The 12948-nt window shown below is 34.8% G+C and overlaps 1 protein-coding gene and 1 non-coding gene across 3 annotated transcripts in view; one reads left to right on the top strand and one right to left on the bottom strand.

Annotated features, from left to right (window-relative positions):
- Window positions 1-12948, bottom strand: part of Pdgfd (platelet derived growth factor D) — a 220852-nt gene that overhangs the window by 93289 nt on the left and 114615 nt on the right. The gene's annotated exons all lie outside the window — the stretch shown is intronic.
- On the top strand, window positions 4463-4569 carry LOC111757688 (U6 spliceosomal RNA). Its single transcript, XR_002791975.1, has one exon. It is a non-coding gene; the product is annotated as a U6 spliceosomal RNA (small nuclear RNA).

Below are 12948 nucleotides of genomic sequence, written 5' to 3'. Positions count from 1 at the left end.
AAATTTCTTCCCATCTCACTCAGCTTACTGAAGACAGACTTATCTAATCATCCTGAAAATACTTCTTACTGGGCAACATTTAAGAAGTGTTGATTTTGTGTACCAGGCAGAAAAAGAGATTACATTGATCATTCTTATATCAATAGTTCTGCCTTTAATATATAAAAGCACACTATTGATCCATTCTTAGTAAATTGTACAATTTCTCCTTATTGCCTTGTCTTAATACATGTTAAGAAAATCCATTGTTAAAAATGTCTTATCTTTGTCACAAAACACATTATGTAGCCATCAAGCTTAAGTAAACATTATGTGGAGATCTGTGGAGACACAGACACACAGTAGTTTTCTTCTGATAATGACCTGATCTTATAGCTACCAAACCTCAAATGGAATTTTATAGGCTGGCAAAAAGCTTATAGCATTCTATACATACTGTTGAACCTCTTTTAGAAATAATTTTACTGTTCTGTTTAAGAATCAAATTCATAATGATCACAACCTGTAACTATCACCAACCATATTTTTACACAGTAAAACCTTATAATCTAAAAAGACATGTGTACACTTGGGACACAAGGATCTGTGTTGATCCAAAATATTTCTTCAACATCTATTCTCTGACAATGTCTTATAACATTAAACATTTGTATCCTACATTTAACATGAATTAATGCTCTGGAAAAGAACATCTTTGATTTGAGAGATGCTTCCTATTACCTGTGCAAATAAAAAGGCCTCATAAAATTCACCATTTGGCATTTAGTGTCAGAAATTTTAATAGTAGGCTATAGATTACAATGATCAAATAGATAAATTGAAAGAATATTTCTAAGTATATGCTTCAAGAATACTGTTGAATGTGATATGATACAAAGAAAACTGAAACTTTTTTATCAATCATACTTCCACTCACATTGTACATTTATAACAAATATGAACCAAAACAAATTTTCTTCAAAGAATCGCAGTAAACTGACTGCATTGCAAATCAGTGATAACTGTTAAGTGTCTCTGAAACATTTTCTAATATTGCTAAAACAGTGAGATATTTAGGCTTCTGTCAAAAATGTGCATACAAATGATCTATTTGCACATATAAGTGTCAAATCTGTATAATCTCTAATGAAGAACTGATCTAAAGAAGTTGTAGACAGAATATGGAACATGCCCTTAACAAGTTACATTGTTCAATTTTGGACGATAAGTGATGGATGTTTCAAGATAAACTCCCAAAGCCATGCCAAATGAATTCTCCAGCATTAGCAAGATATCAACGCTGAACTTTTTTATTAAAATACAAAGAAATTTAGAAACAGAACTAAAAGTTTCAAGCCCGGGAATTGGACTTAGGTATGTCCAAAGTCTATACCTTCAAGATTTATGATAAACTGTCTGATTGTTACTTTTTGATAATTTATTATAATTACCAAATAAACATGTTGAACTCAGAGGTCCATTGATACTTTTTAATTGGATCCACCGTTTAGAAGAACAGTCGATGACACTGTTATGAATTACACTGAATAAAAGTTGCTTGCTCTCACAGAACACTGACACCAAGATTTTGGCCAGATGGTATTAGATGTAAATACACTGTTGTTTATCGTTCTGTAAATTCTACATAAATTACTGTAGAGTATGTAAAAAATGATTTGAGAAAAATACAACACAGTGGAGAAATGTAACTCCCCCCAAACTGCCAAATTTAGCAATGGCTTGTTTCTCCTGAGCAGCTGAACGGAGACTGGTCTGTGGATGTAGGTAGTCTCTCTTTGCAGGGGTCATCCCAGGAAATACAAACAGGAAGTGGATAGACTAATAAAATGAAGACTTAGAAGTTGTCCTTGCAGGCACAAAAATTCCAGTACTTTCCAGAGTGAGATCTGCATGAGCTCTCCAGAAACTAAAACACAGAGGGCTTGGAAACGGGAAGAGCTGAGCATACAGGGACATAAATGTGTCCTCAGGAAAAGTGGTCCGCTTCAAAGATACAGCATCACAATGCCACAGCATGTTTCACATACTAGCACTGTAGAACAGATCAACTTCCAGCTATTGAGAAGCACGCATAAAGTCTTTCAAAATGTGCTTTCCTCATTTTCTACTTTTTCTTGGACCAACTGACATTGCCAGCACCAGACTCTTTTCAGAGGCTCTCAGAAGCTCTGTGTATTTTTGCTCCAAGTCCCAGGACAGTAGCTATGGAGACTTCACAGGCAAAGTTCCTGCACCTCTTGTTATTAATGATTTTGCTCCCAACTCTCTTGTTGGCTGCCATACTATCTCCTCGTGACAGTCACTTCCTGTATATGCTATTTGAAAAGTCAGGTCTCAATGCATGGATGGGCCATTATATGTGTGGTTCTCTGTAATATCTCTCAAAACTCAGCTCTTTGTGGTCTCCTAGTTGATCTTGGCTCACCCATCATGAAATTAAGTCCTTTGCTATAACTTCAAAGACTCAGAGACTTGTTTTCCTCTAATTGTTTTCTTTAAATGTATTCTTAAAGTCTCAAATGTGAAGTTCTTGCAGATTATGACTAATTGGTGAGGGGAAGAAGAAATGTTAGGACTTCTACTTGTATTTATTTTGATTGACTCATTTATAATTTCTATCATTTTCTCATCGTCTGTTCTATATAATATCACATATTTATACAATAACTATAAATATACACGTATTGAGTAAAATACAATTTTTACACTAATGAGGTATATCATTAAGGAAGATGAAGGCTCTTGTTCTCAGCTGTGTGCAGGAGTAACACAGACTTGCAAATCTCATGACATCAGGGTTATATTATCAAGTGTTAAAGACTTTTAGATGTCTACTATCATAATTGGATCTGTTTGACTCTGTAATGCTCTGAAGATTTTTAAAAATCTTTTTGGAAAAGTAAACTATGAAAAACAGCTCTTTCTTTATTCCAGCAAATAATCATCAACAACAGGGATTTCAAATCATAACTTATGAAAACTACCATCTTATATTCCTGACATCTATATCAACCATTTTGTTGCACACAATATAGACAATCACAAGTCAATATTATATGCAATACTATTTTATTCTTGGTTGTGTTAAACGCATTGTCTTCTCTCTGCTCACTATAATTCTGATGATCAGGGATCTATTGTATACTTTTTTCCTACATGGCAAGAAAATTTTGCAGATGGATAGAGTTAAAGATGTATTTTGATAACATTTTGAAATAACATACTAATTCAAATTTTTGAAAATATTTCCCAATTTGAAACTGATTTGTTGACCAAAACTTGTTACTGTCCATAGCCTCCAAGATATCACAATTAAAAGCACAACAGCACCCAGTCCAATCAATATGGAGTTACATATTCATCTATGCATTCCCTTTAAGGTCTGCAAATCCATCTTATCTTTTTACTTCTCTGGATTATTAAATATTATTTATTTTTGCTTTTTGAGACAGGCTTTCACAGTGTAGTTCAGGCTGGTCTTGAGCCCACTTTGTAGCCCAGGCTGGTCTTGAACTTGCAACAATCCTCTTGCCTCAGTCTCCTAAGTGCTGGGATAACAGACACGGGCTATCACATCTGGCTTATTAATATTATTCTTATTGACAGGAGGGAACAATAACTTAATTTGGTAGAATGCTTTTCTGTTTGTAAGATAACTTCAAATTAGTCACAGAGTCAATATCCAAGTCCTATGTGCAAGATATTATTGTCATCACCGTTGTGTATAAGGGGATAATGAGGCTCAGAGAAGCTAATATTGTGTCAAAGGACACTCGTGTAATTACTGACAAATTAAAGGAACTTAAATGCTGACTTCTGATGTCAAACTCACAGAACGCTCTTGTATATTTAATCTGTATCTTATTAAATTCTGGTATGAGAACTGGTTTTCTAGCATTGTAGATACAGAATAATGTCATTTTATGAAAGGACATACGGAGTTGATTGTATGTTCTTCTTAATGAGAAGTAATTAGTTTAGAGCCCATTGATAGTATTCCATGAGATATTCCCCCCCCCCCCAGTTGAGATACCTTCTCTTTATATGGTGGCCCTAGTTATTTTAGGTAAAATTTTCAATTTTATAAAGCAATGATCTTAAGACTATGACAGGAAGGTACAGACCTAAGTCTAACTGCTATATATCCCTGCCTACAAATACAAATTAACCTCCACCTTGAATTTTTTATCATCTGTTTGTTTAAAGGTTGGCTTGAGATAGATTTGATGATATTTGATTGTTTTAAACTTTTATAAAGAAATATGAGCCCAATCTTTAATATCACACATCTCAACACTAGAAGGGATTAACTTTTTGATGTTAATCTAATGCCAGTATATTTCATGCAGTGTAAGTAGTAATTTATGATTGTCCTTAGAACCCTGGTTTTAGTGTCTCTGAGCCATAGGCATGAAAGGCTCTGCAATCTAGACAGAAAGCACTTTAGTAAGAATATGAAACAGTGCTCACTTCGGCAGCAGATATACTAAAATTGCAATGATACAGAGAAGATTAGTATGGCCCCTGCACAAGGATAACATGCAAATTCATGAAGCATTCCATATTTTTAAAATGATTTCCAACCTAGACTGATGTACTCTGTAAAACTGTCCATCAAAATCAATGGAGAAATAAGATACTTCCATGACAAAGAACAGCTGAAGAACTTCATGATCACCAAGCCAACCCTGCAAAGAATACTGAAAGACAGTTTAGATACATTTAGGAAGAAAACCACTAAGCAAAGCAGACAAAGATAATGGAAAGATAAAGATGCAACAGCAGAAAGATAACATGTCCACATAAACCAATATATAATAGTTATAACCATTAATGTAAATGGTCTCAATGCACCAATTAAAAGAAACAGACTAGCAGAATGGATCAAGAAACAACATCCAACCATATACTGTCTACAAGAAACCCATCTAACCCAAAAGGATACTCACAGACTGAAAGTCAAAGGATGGAAAACAATACTTCATGAGACAGAAACAAAAAAAAAAAAAAAAAGGAGGGGTAGCTATTCTGTTTGCAGACAATATAATCGTCAAAGCAAGAATGATCAGAAGAGATAAAGAAAGTCACTACATACTGGTTAGGGAAAAACTTCAAGAAGAAGAGATAACTATCTTAAATATATATGCACCAAATTCCAGAGCACCCAGTTATAAAAAGAAAGTATTAATAGAAATGAAAAATGAAATTAGCAATAACACAATTATAATAGGAGACCGTAACACACCATTGACAACCAAGGGACAGTTCAACCAGACAGAAAATCAGGAAAGAAATAACAGAACTGAATGACACCTGTGATCAAATGGACTTGATAGATATATACGAAGTATTCCATCCAACAAGATCAAAATGCACATTCTTTTCAGCAGTACATGGGACATTCTCTAAAACAGACCATATACTAGCCCAGAGAACATTTTTAAATAAATGCAAAAGATTTGAAATTATCCTATGCATGTTATTGGATCATAGCACCATGATACTAGAAATTAATTATAAAAGAAATTGTAAAAATCCCACACACACATGGAAATTGAATGACACTCTTGAGCAATCAGTATGTCACAGGGGAAACTAAAGAAGAAATTAAACAATACCTACAAGAAAACAAAAATACAAATACAATTTACCAGAATCTGTGGGATGCGATGAAAGTGGTCCTCAGAGGAAAATTTATTGCTCTGAGTTCCCACATCAGGAAAACAGAATGACTACAAATAAATAACCTAATGCTACACTTCAAACATCTAGAAAAAGAAGAGCAAGTCAAGCCCAAAGCCAAAAGAAGGGAGGAAATTATAAAAATCAGAGCAGAAATTAATGCAATAGAGACTAAGAAAACAATCCAAAGTATCAATGAATCAAAGAGTTGGCTCTTTGAAAGAATAAAATTGATAAGCTCCAAGACAACTTTATTTAAAAAGGGAACAAAAAGCTCAAATTCATGCAATAAGGAGTGAAAAGGTGAAATCACTACAGACTCTAGAAATACAGAAGATCATCAATACCTATTTCGAAAACCTCTACTCTTACAGGTTCAATAACACAGAAGAAATGGACAGGTTCCTAGAAACATATGAAGTACCAAAGCTAGGTCAAGAAGATGTAAAACTGCTGAGTAACCCAATTTTTATTAATGAAATTGAAAATGTAATGAATCCCTTACCTACAGAGAAGAGCCCAGGCCCAGACGGATTCACTGTTGAATTCTACAAGAAATACAACAAAGATTAAATGCCAACACTTCTCAGATTCTTCAGTGAAATCGAAAGGGAAGCAATCCTTCTTAAGTCATTCCTGGAAGCAAATATTACTCTAATACCAAAACCTGAGAAAGACCCAACTAAAAAAGAAAACTACAGGTTAGTCTCCCTAATGAACACAGATGCAAAATCCTCAATAAAATATTGGCAAATAGGATGCAGCAAATTAAGATTATACACCATGACCAAGTAGGATTCATCCCAGGCATGCAGGGATGGTTCAATAAATCAATAAATGTAATCCACCGTATCAATAAAAGCAAAAGTAAGAATCACATGATCATTTACATAGATGCAGAAAAAGCTTTTGATAAGGTCCAACATTCATTCATCATAAGAAGCTTACAGAAAATTGGAATAGATGGTCTTTACTCAATATGATAGAGGCTATCTATGACAAACCAACAGCCAGTATCATACTAATGGCCCAAAACTGAAGGCCTTTACCTTAAAATCAGGCACAAGACAAGGATGTCCCTTATCACTGCTCCTATTCAATATAGTACTGGAAATACTATCCAGAGCAATTAGACAAGAGAGAGAAATAAAAGGGGTAAATATAGGAAAAGAGGAAGTTAAATTATTATTTGCAGATGACATGATACTCTACATAGAAGACCCCCAAAACTCCACTGAAAGTCTCCTAGATATAATAAATAAATTCAGCAATGTATTTGGGTACAAAATCAATATTCAAAAATCAATAGCATTCCTATACATTAACAACAAAATCACTGACAGAGAAATAAGAGAAGCCACACCTTCACAATAGCATCCAAAAGAATGAAATACTTAAGAATTAATTTCACAAAAGAAGTGAAAGACCTATACAGGGAAAATTATAACACACTGAAAAAAGAAATTGAAGATGATCTCAGAAAATGGAAAGACATCCCTTGCTCATGGATAGGAAGAATAAATATTGTGAAAATGGCCATTCTCACAAAACTGTTATAAAGATTCAGTGCAATCCCAATGAAAATACCATCAACATACCTCATAGATCTAGATTCATCTGGAACCAGAAAAGACCTAGAATCGCAAAGACAATTCTAAGCAGCAAAGGCAAGGCAGGAGGCATCACAATCCCTGACTTGACGTTACACTACAAAGCAACTGTAGTAAAATCAACATGGTACTGGAAGGAAAACAGAGCCAAAGATCAATGGAATAGATTAGAAGATATAACCACAACTGCAAACACACTCAGTCACCTTATCTTTGATACAGGGGCCAAACATGTTCACGGGAAGAATGACAGTCTCTTTAATAAGTAGTGCTGAAAAAATGGGGCTCTCCATATGCCGAAAACTAAAACTGGACCCAAGCCTATCACCATGTACTAAATTAAAATCTAAATGGATTAAAGATCTGAATATTGAAACAGAAACACTAAATTTATTGGAGGACAAATTGGGTAAAAACCTTGAAGACGTAGGTTGGTAGAAAATTCATGAGCTGGAATCAAACCACATGGGAAATACTTCCCAGAATCAATAACTGGGATCACCTTTTATTAAAAAGTTTCTGCACATCAAAAGAAACCTCCAGCATAGTGAAAAGAAAACCCACAAACCGGGAAAAAAATCTTAGCGAACTGTACCTCAGATAAAGGACTTCTGTCTAAAACATATAAACAATAAAAAAAAAAATCAGACCCCCAAAATTCAAAAATCCAATCCAAAAATGGGCATCTGAGATGAATACACACTTCTCAAATGAAGAAATACAAATGGCAAATAAATACATGAAAAATGTTCATCATCATTAGTCATTAGAGAAATGCAAATTAAAACCACACTGAGATTGCGTCTCACTCCTGAAAGAATGGCCAGGATCAAGAAAACAACCACCAACAAATGCTGGAAAGGCTGTGGGGAAAAAGGAACTCTCCTGCACTGTTGGTTGGAGTGTAGACTGGTGCAGCCATTGTGAAGGTCAGTCTGGAGATTTCTCAGAAACCTGGGATTGGAAGTCCCATTTGTTCCAGCTATTCCACTTGTAGGCATATTCCCAGAAGAACTGAAAACATCATACCACAGTGATGTATGTGCACCCATGTTTACAGCTGCACAATTTGTAATAACCAGATCTTGGAAACAACCTCAGTGTCCATCAACTGAGGAATGGATAAATAAATTGTTGTATTTTTATACAATGAAGTACTACTCAGCAATAAAGAATGATCACATTGAGATATTTATAAATAAATGGATGCAGCTTAAGATCATACTTATAAGCAAAATAAATCCAACTCACATGTATAAATACCATACAGTCTCCCTAGTGTAAGAAATGGTAAGAATACATAAAAATATGTGGTAATCATGATTCCCCATTATATTGCTTTGAAGACTTATAATTTTTTCATTCATTAGTTGGAATGGTTTTATTCTGGGTTGTTTGATTTTATTGTCAGTGATAGTATGTACAGCTATTTTCAAGAAAACAAAACGTTATAATAGCTACTGATGATTTCATACCATCTTGTTTTGAAGTCCTACCAAGCTTGTATTCTTCTGTCTCCATCAGTTTTATTATGTTGTATCTTTTTGGATTTTATTATATGTGATAAAATAAATAAAATTTTTTATGTACAAGGAGATAATATCGTAACCATTGTTCATTTTCTGTTAGTTGGTTTTGAATACCCTTTCATTCTCTTGAATGGTTTTATACTATGTTGTTATATTTGATAGTATAGTGTATGAAGGTATACTCAAATATTTCAAGAAAAGAGACAGTATGGTAGCTACTGTTATGTCAGGTTGTCTTATGGTGAAACACTGTGTTGCTTACATTATTCTGTTCTGATCTGTTTTGCTTTGTCCTCTTATCTTAACATCTTTAAAATAAAAAAGAATATGAAGTAAAAGCAAGCCTTTGTTAAAAGTTAATAGCGTTGTACGTTCTTCTGAAGTTTAAAAAAGAGGAAATGAAAAAAAAATTAAAAGCTCAAAAACAATTTTGTTACCTGGGACATTTTGTTCTATTTCACTTATACTTTGCAAAGAAAAATAAATCAATGATGCTATCTTCTTTCACCTCAATATTATAAACTGGGTCCCTGGTTTTGAAAACTAGGATACATGGTTACTCTGATTATTTCTTATACTTAGGAGATCTCCAAAAGATACTTCTGTGAATAAGCAGCACAGAAATATTTTACCAAAACAAAGTAAACAAGAGCAGCACAGTGGTTAAGTACATTTCATGAGCTCAGTGAAACAGAATAGTTGTAAGTGGAATGCAAATGATAAATGGAACAGAAGATGGATGAGGCAGCTCTGCACCTCTCAGTATAGAGACCACCACAGAGGAGTTAAAGTTCCCATTCTAATCAAAAAAAGAAAATGCCTGTTGTTATTTAGGTACTATAGGAATGCTAAATTTAATTTTTACGAGAAAAAAGAAAATGAGTTGATTTATCTTTTATTTGTTATCTTAACAAATGAATCATTTATCAGGCTTTGTTTCTCATTTTCATGGTTGGAATGCAGTTAAATTCTATAGACAGATGGGCTTTAGCCATGCTAATTACCACAACAATCAATTAACTCAGATGCTGTTTAGAAAAGAGAAAGCTGTATAAACAACAATCTGGAAATTTTGTTTTTATGAGACAGTTGTAGAAACATCACCTATCATGCATTTAATTCCTAAAACATCCAAATGACCATGTTGTTATGCTTTCCTTTTAAAAGCTTTTATTTGGGATCTTTCAATATACTTCAGTCCTGCAAAAAATCTAATACATAGATATTCAACTAAAGCAGACTAATTGTGTCACCATAAATGAAGTGATTTGACATATCACTGCTCTTTTTAACTAATGCTTAGGGGTGTCATACTTCGGAGTTGAAGTTGTGTGGAGAACAAGAAAAAAGGTGACCTTGAGATAGTTTTGTATTATATTATCAATAAGTGTGTAGCACTATTATGTAATACCATCTTTAAAATTAAGGTATGATATCCAGTAACTACACTTTCACATTAAACACTCACAAGAATTTTTAGAAATCCCCAATGAAGCCACCACCAATTTTCCAATAAAACTCTCTACAGATAGCCCAAAGCCTTGAAGGAATTGCAACTAACCGTAAAGCAGATGGAGGTCGACTGAGAAAAAGGCATATTAAAGTTTCATTCTGGGTGCTAAATTTTTGTCATGAAATGAAGACTCTTCTAACCACCAGAAAGAAACAGAGATACTCAACCTGTTTGTGTCTGTGGGTGAATTTCAGAGGGGAAGAACTACTGTTTCTTGAGAATGCTAAATTATTAATCCTCCTGTACACAAATACTACTATTTCTTTGGACCCATAAGGTTATAGGATTTTCTGGGAAAATATGTACACAGAAAATATGTACATACACATGATAAGAAAAAAAAATTAAATATATGAAATGTTACATTAAGGAAAATATTCTTCCTTGGAGCCTAATTAGATAAAATTTAACTATGTCCATAGCCAAATCATTCTTATGAGCTGACTTCAATGATCTTTTCTCTGATGAGGATTCTGGGTATGTTCCACGTACTCCTTGTACATCGCCCCATGCAATAACTTGTTTCCTCTAAGTAACCACATTTTATCTGTGATCTAATATAGCTCCTCAACTTATATTATATAAAATATTTCCAAGTGCATGTATTTTATTTTCCTTGATAAATAACTTGTCCTTTGAAGGAAGAAACTGACTCATTTTTCTGTCCTGAAATCCTCTAACTCCCTTCTTGCTCAGAAGTTGTCGCTAAGTGTTTCATATGAGAATATTTTTGAGATCATCTTCAAACAGTGTAAAACATTACTGATTTAATAAATATTAAACACATGAATAGTTCCTCAGTACATATACTTCTGAGCACTAAACGGGATCAAGCCAAGATGCCTTCCAATACTAATGTCCTCCACTTATTTCAGACTAGAAATTTATCTCTGGGAAAATAAAGAACACGGTTGTAGAAATTATAAAAATCAAAACTAAACAGAAAACAAATATAATTAGCTTCAAACCTTAGCAGCCTCTTCTGGTAGCAGCAGAAAAGGATTCATATAAGTGGACAGAGGGTTAGAGTGTCACTGTTTTAGGCAAACTCTTATCTAGTGCACAGGTCTGTGGTTATTTTGCCCTTCATTCAAACGTCTCTGGCATATATCACTACCAAGATTTATATCAGGAACTTTGGAAGTTTCAAGGTAGAATGAGACAAGATATAGGACATCAAAACAAATAAACTAATGACTCATCATGGGACGTAAACACAGGCGCACATAGGGGGGTCGAACATGCCCGGTTCTGTGGGTCTTTCTAAAGGAAAACCCCACAAATATTCTTAAAAAGAAAATACATATGTACTGAGAAACAAGGTTTGCATCTCTTATTCAGTAGGAACCCATAATCTTTAAGAAGGACATGGCCTCAAGACAAACATAGAGCCATCAGTAATGCAGGTTAGGCTCAGTGGTCACAGATTAAACTTGAGAGCAAAGTGTAATAACATTCAGCAAAATAAAACAACAAAAACAATACCTCGGAATCAGCAGTCATCCAAGGCTGAAGCACCCGCCAGTCTATCCCAGAGAAATGTTAGCACATCACTCAGGTCCCCAGACAACATATGACACCCTCACTCTACCTCAATGTATGTTCCAGTGAAGTCCCCACAGGCATAGCAGGGGCCACACAGCCACTGTGGCTACTGCTAAGATCCTACCATGCACTGCTGCCAATCCCTGTGGGAACTGCAAGATTGCTCTCTAAGCTTCTGGCTCCCTTATACTCTTTGTACAAAGGAGAGAGGAAAAACCAGACAAGATGTCACCCACGATGTGATGATTATAATGATTCCCCTACAAAGGAATGCTTTTTTGCAATATGAATCCAATCCACAGCACTGTGGGTGGACTTCAAAAGTGTCATGTTAGAAGAAAAATATACTTAAGTAACAACTGAAGCATACAGTATTTTTTGACACACAGGGTAATTTGATCTTTTTTTTTTTTTTTTTTTTTTTGATACTAGGAATTGAACTCAGGATCTTGCCCTTGCCAGGCAAGCACTGTGGCACTTGTGCTCACCCACAGTGAGCAGCTTGGATTGGGTAGTTTTGTTTTTGTTTTGCAGTTATCTGGATTAAATAGGTGGCCATTAGTCTGAGCTACATCTCAGCCTTTTTGTTGACACAGGGTCTTGCTAAGTTTCCTAGCATGACCTCTAACTTGTGACCTTTCTTAGTCCTCAGCTTCACTTCCAAATGATACTGAGAAATCTGAGCTAAGGATACTAGAAGGTCTCAGAACTGGGCGGGAAACATTCTGCAAAAGTTCTTTCTGGGGCTAAAGTCTAGACCCAGGAAAGAAAATACTGAAGCCTTCTCCTAAGCATTCCACTGTTCGCACTGTAGGAAGGTAAGTTCAGCACACCAGAACAGGCTGTCATGTGCAGCTCTATTCCATGTGGCTTCAATATACAATTATTTACAAGCTATTGTCTGCTCTGAGATAAACAGACTTTGTTTTAGGCCACTGTGTGCTCCAAGCCTACTGAGTTACCCTAAACAAAATTACTATTCTCCTGAAATTCCCTATTTCCTCCCTCTGCTGTAGAAAAAAGTTGGGCTAGTGGGTAATATCATTCTTGTGATTTTCCTTTTATGAAA

The sequence above is a fragment of the Cavia porcellus genome, unplaced genomic scaffold (genome assembly GCF_034190915.1).
Source record: "Cavia porcellus strain 051 isolate PalLab524CR breed Dunkin Hartley unplaced genomic scaffold, mCavPor4.1 scaffold_9, whole genome shotgun sequence".
NCBI classification, from domain to species: Eukaryota; Metazoa; Chordata; class Mammalia; order Rodentia; family Caviidae; genus Cavia; species Cavia porcellus.
Note: the sequence above shows the minus strand (reverse complement) of the source record. Positions and strands in the feature narration are given on the sequence as shown.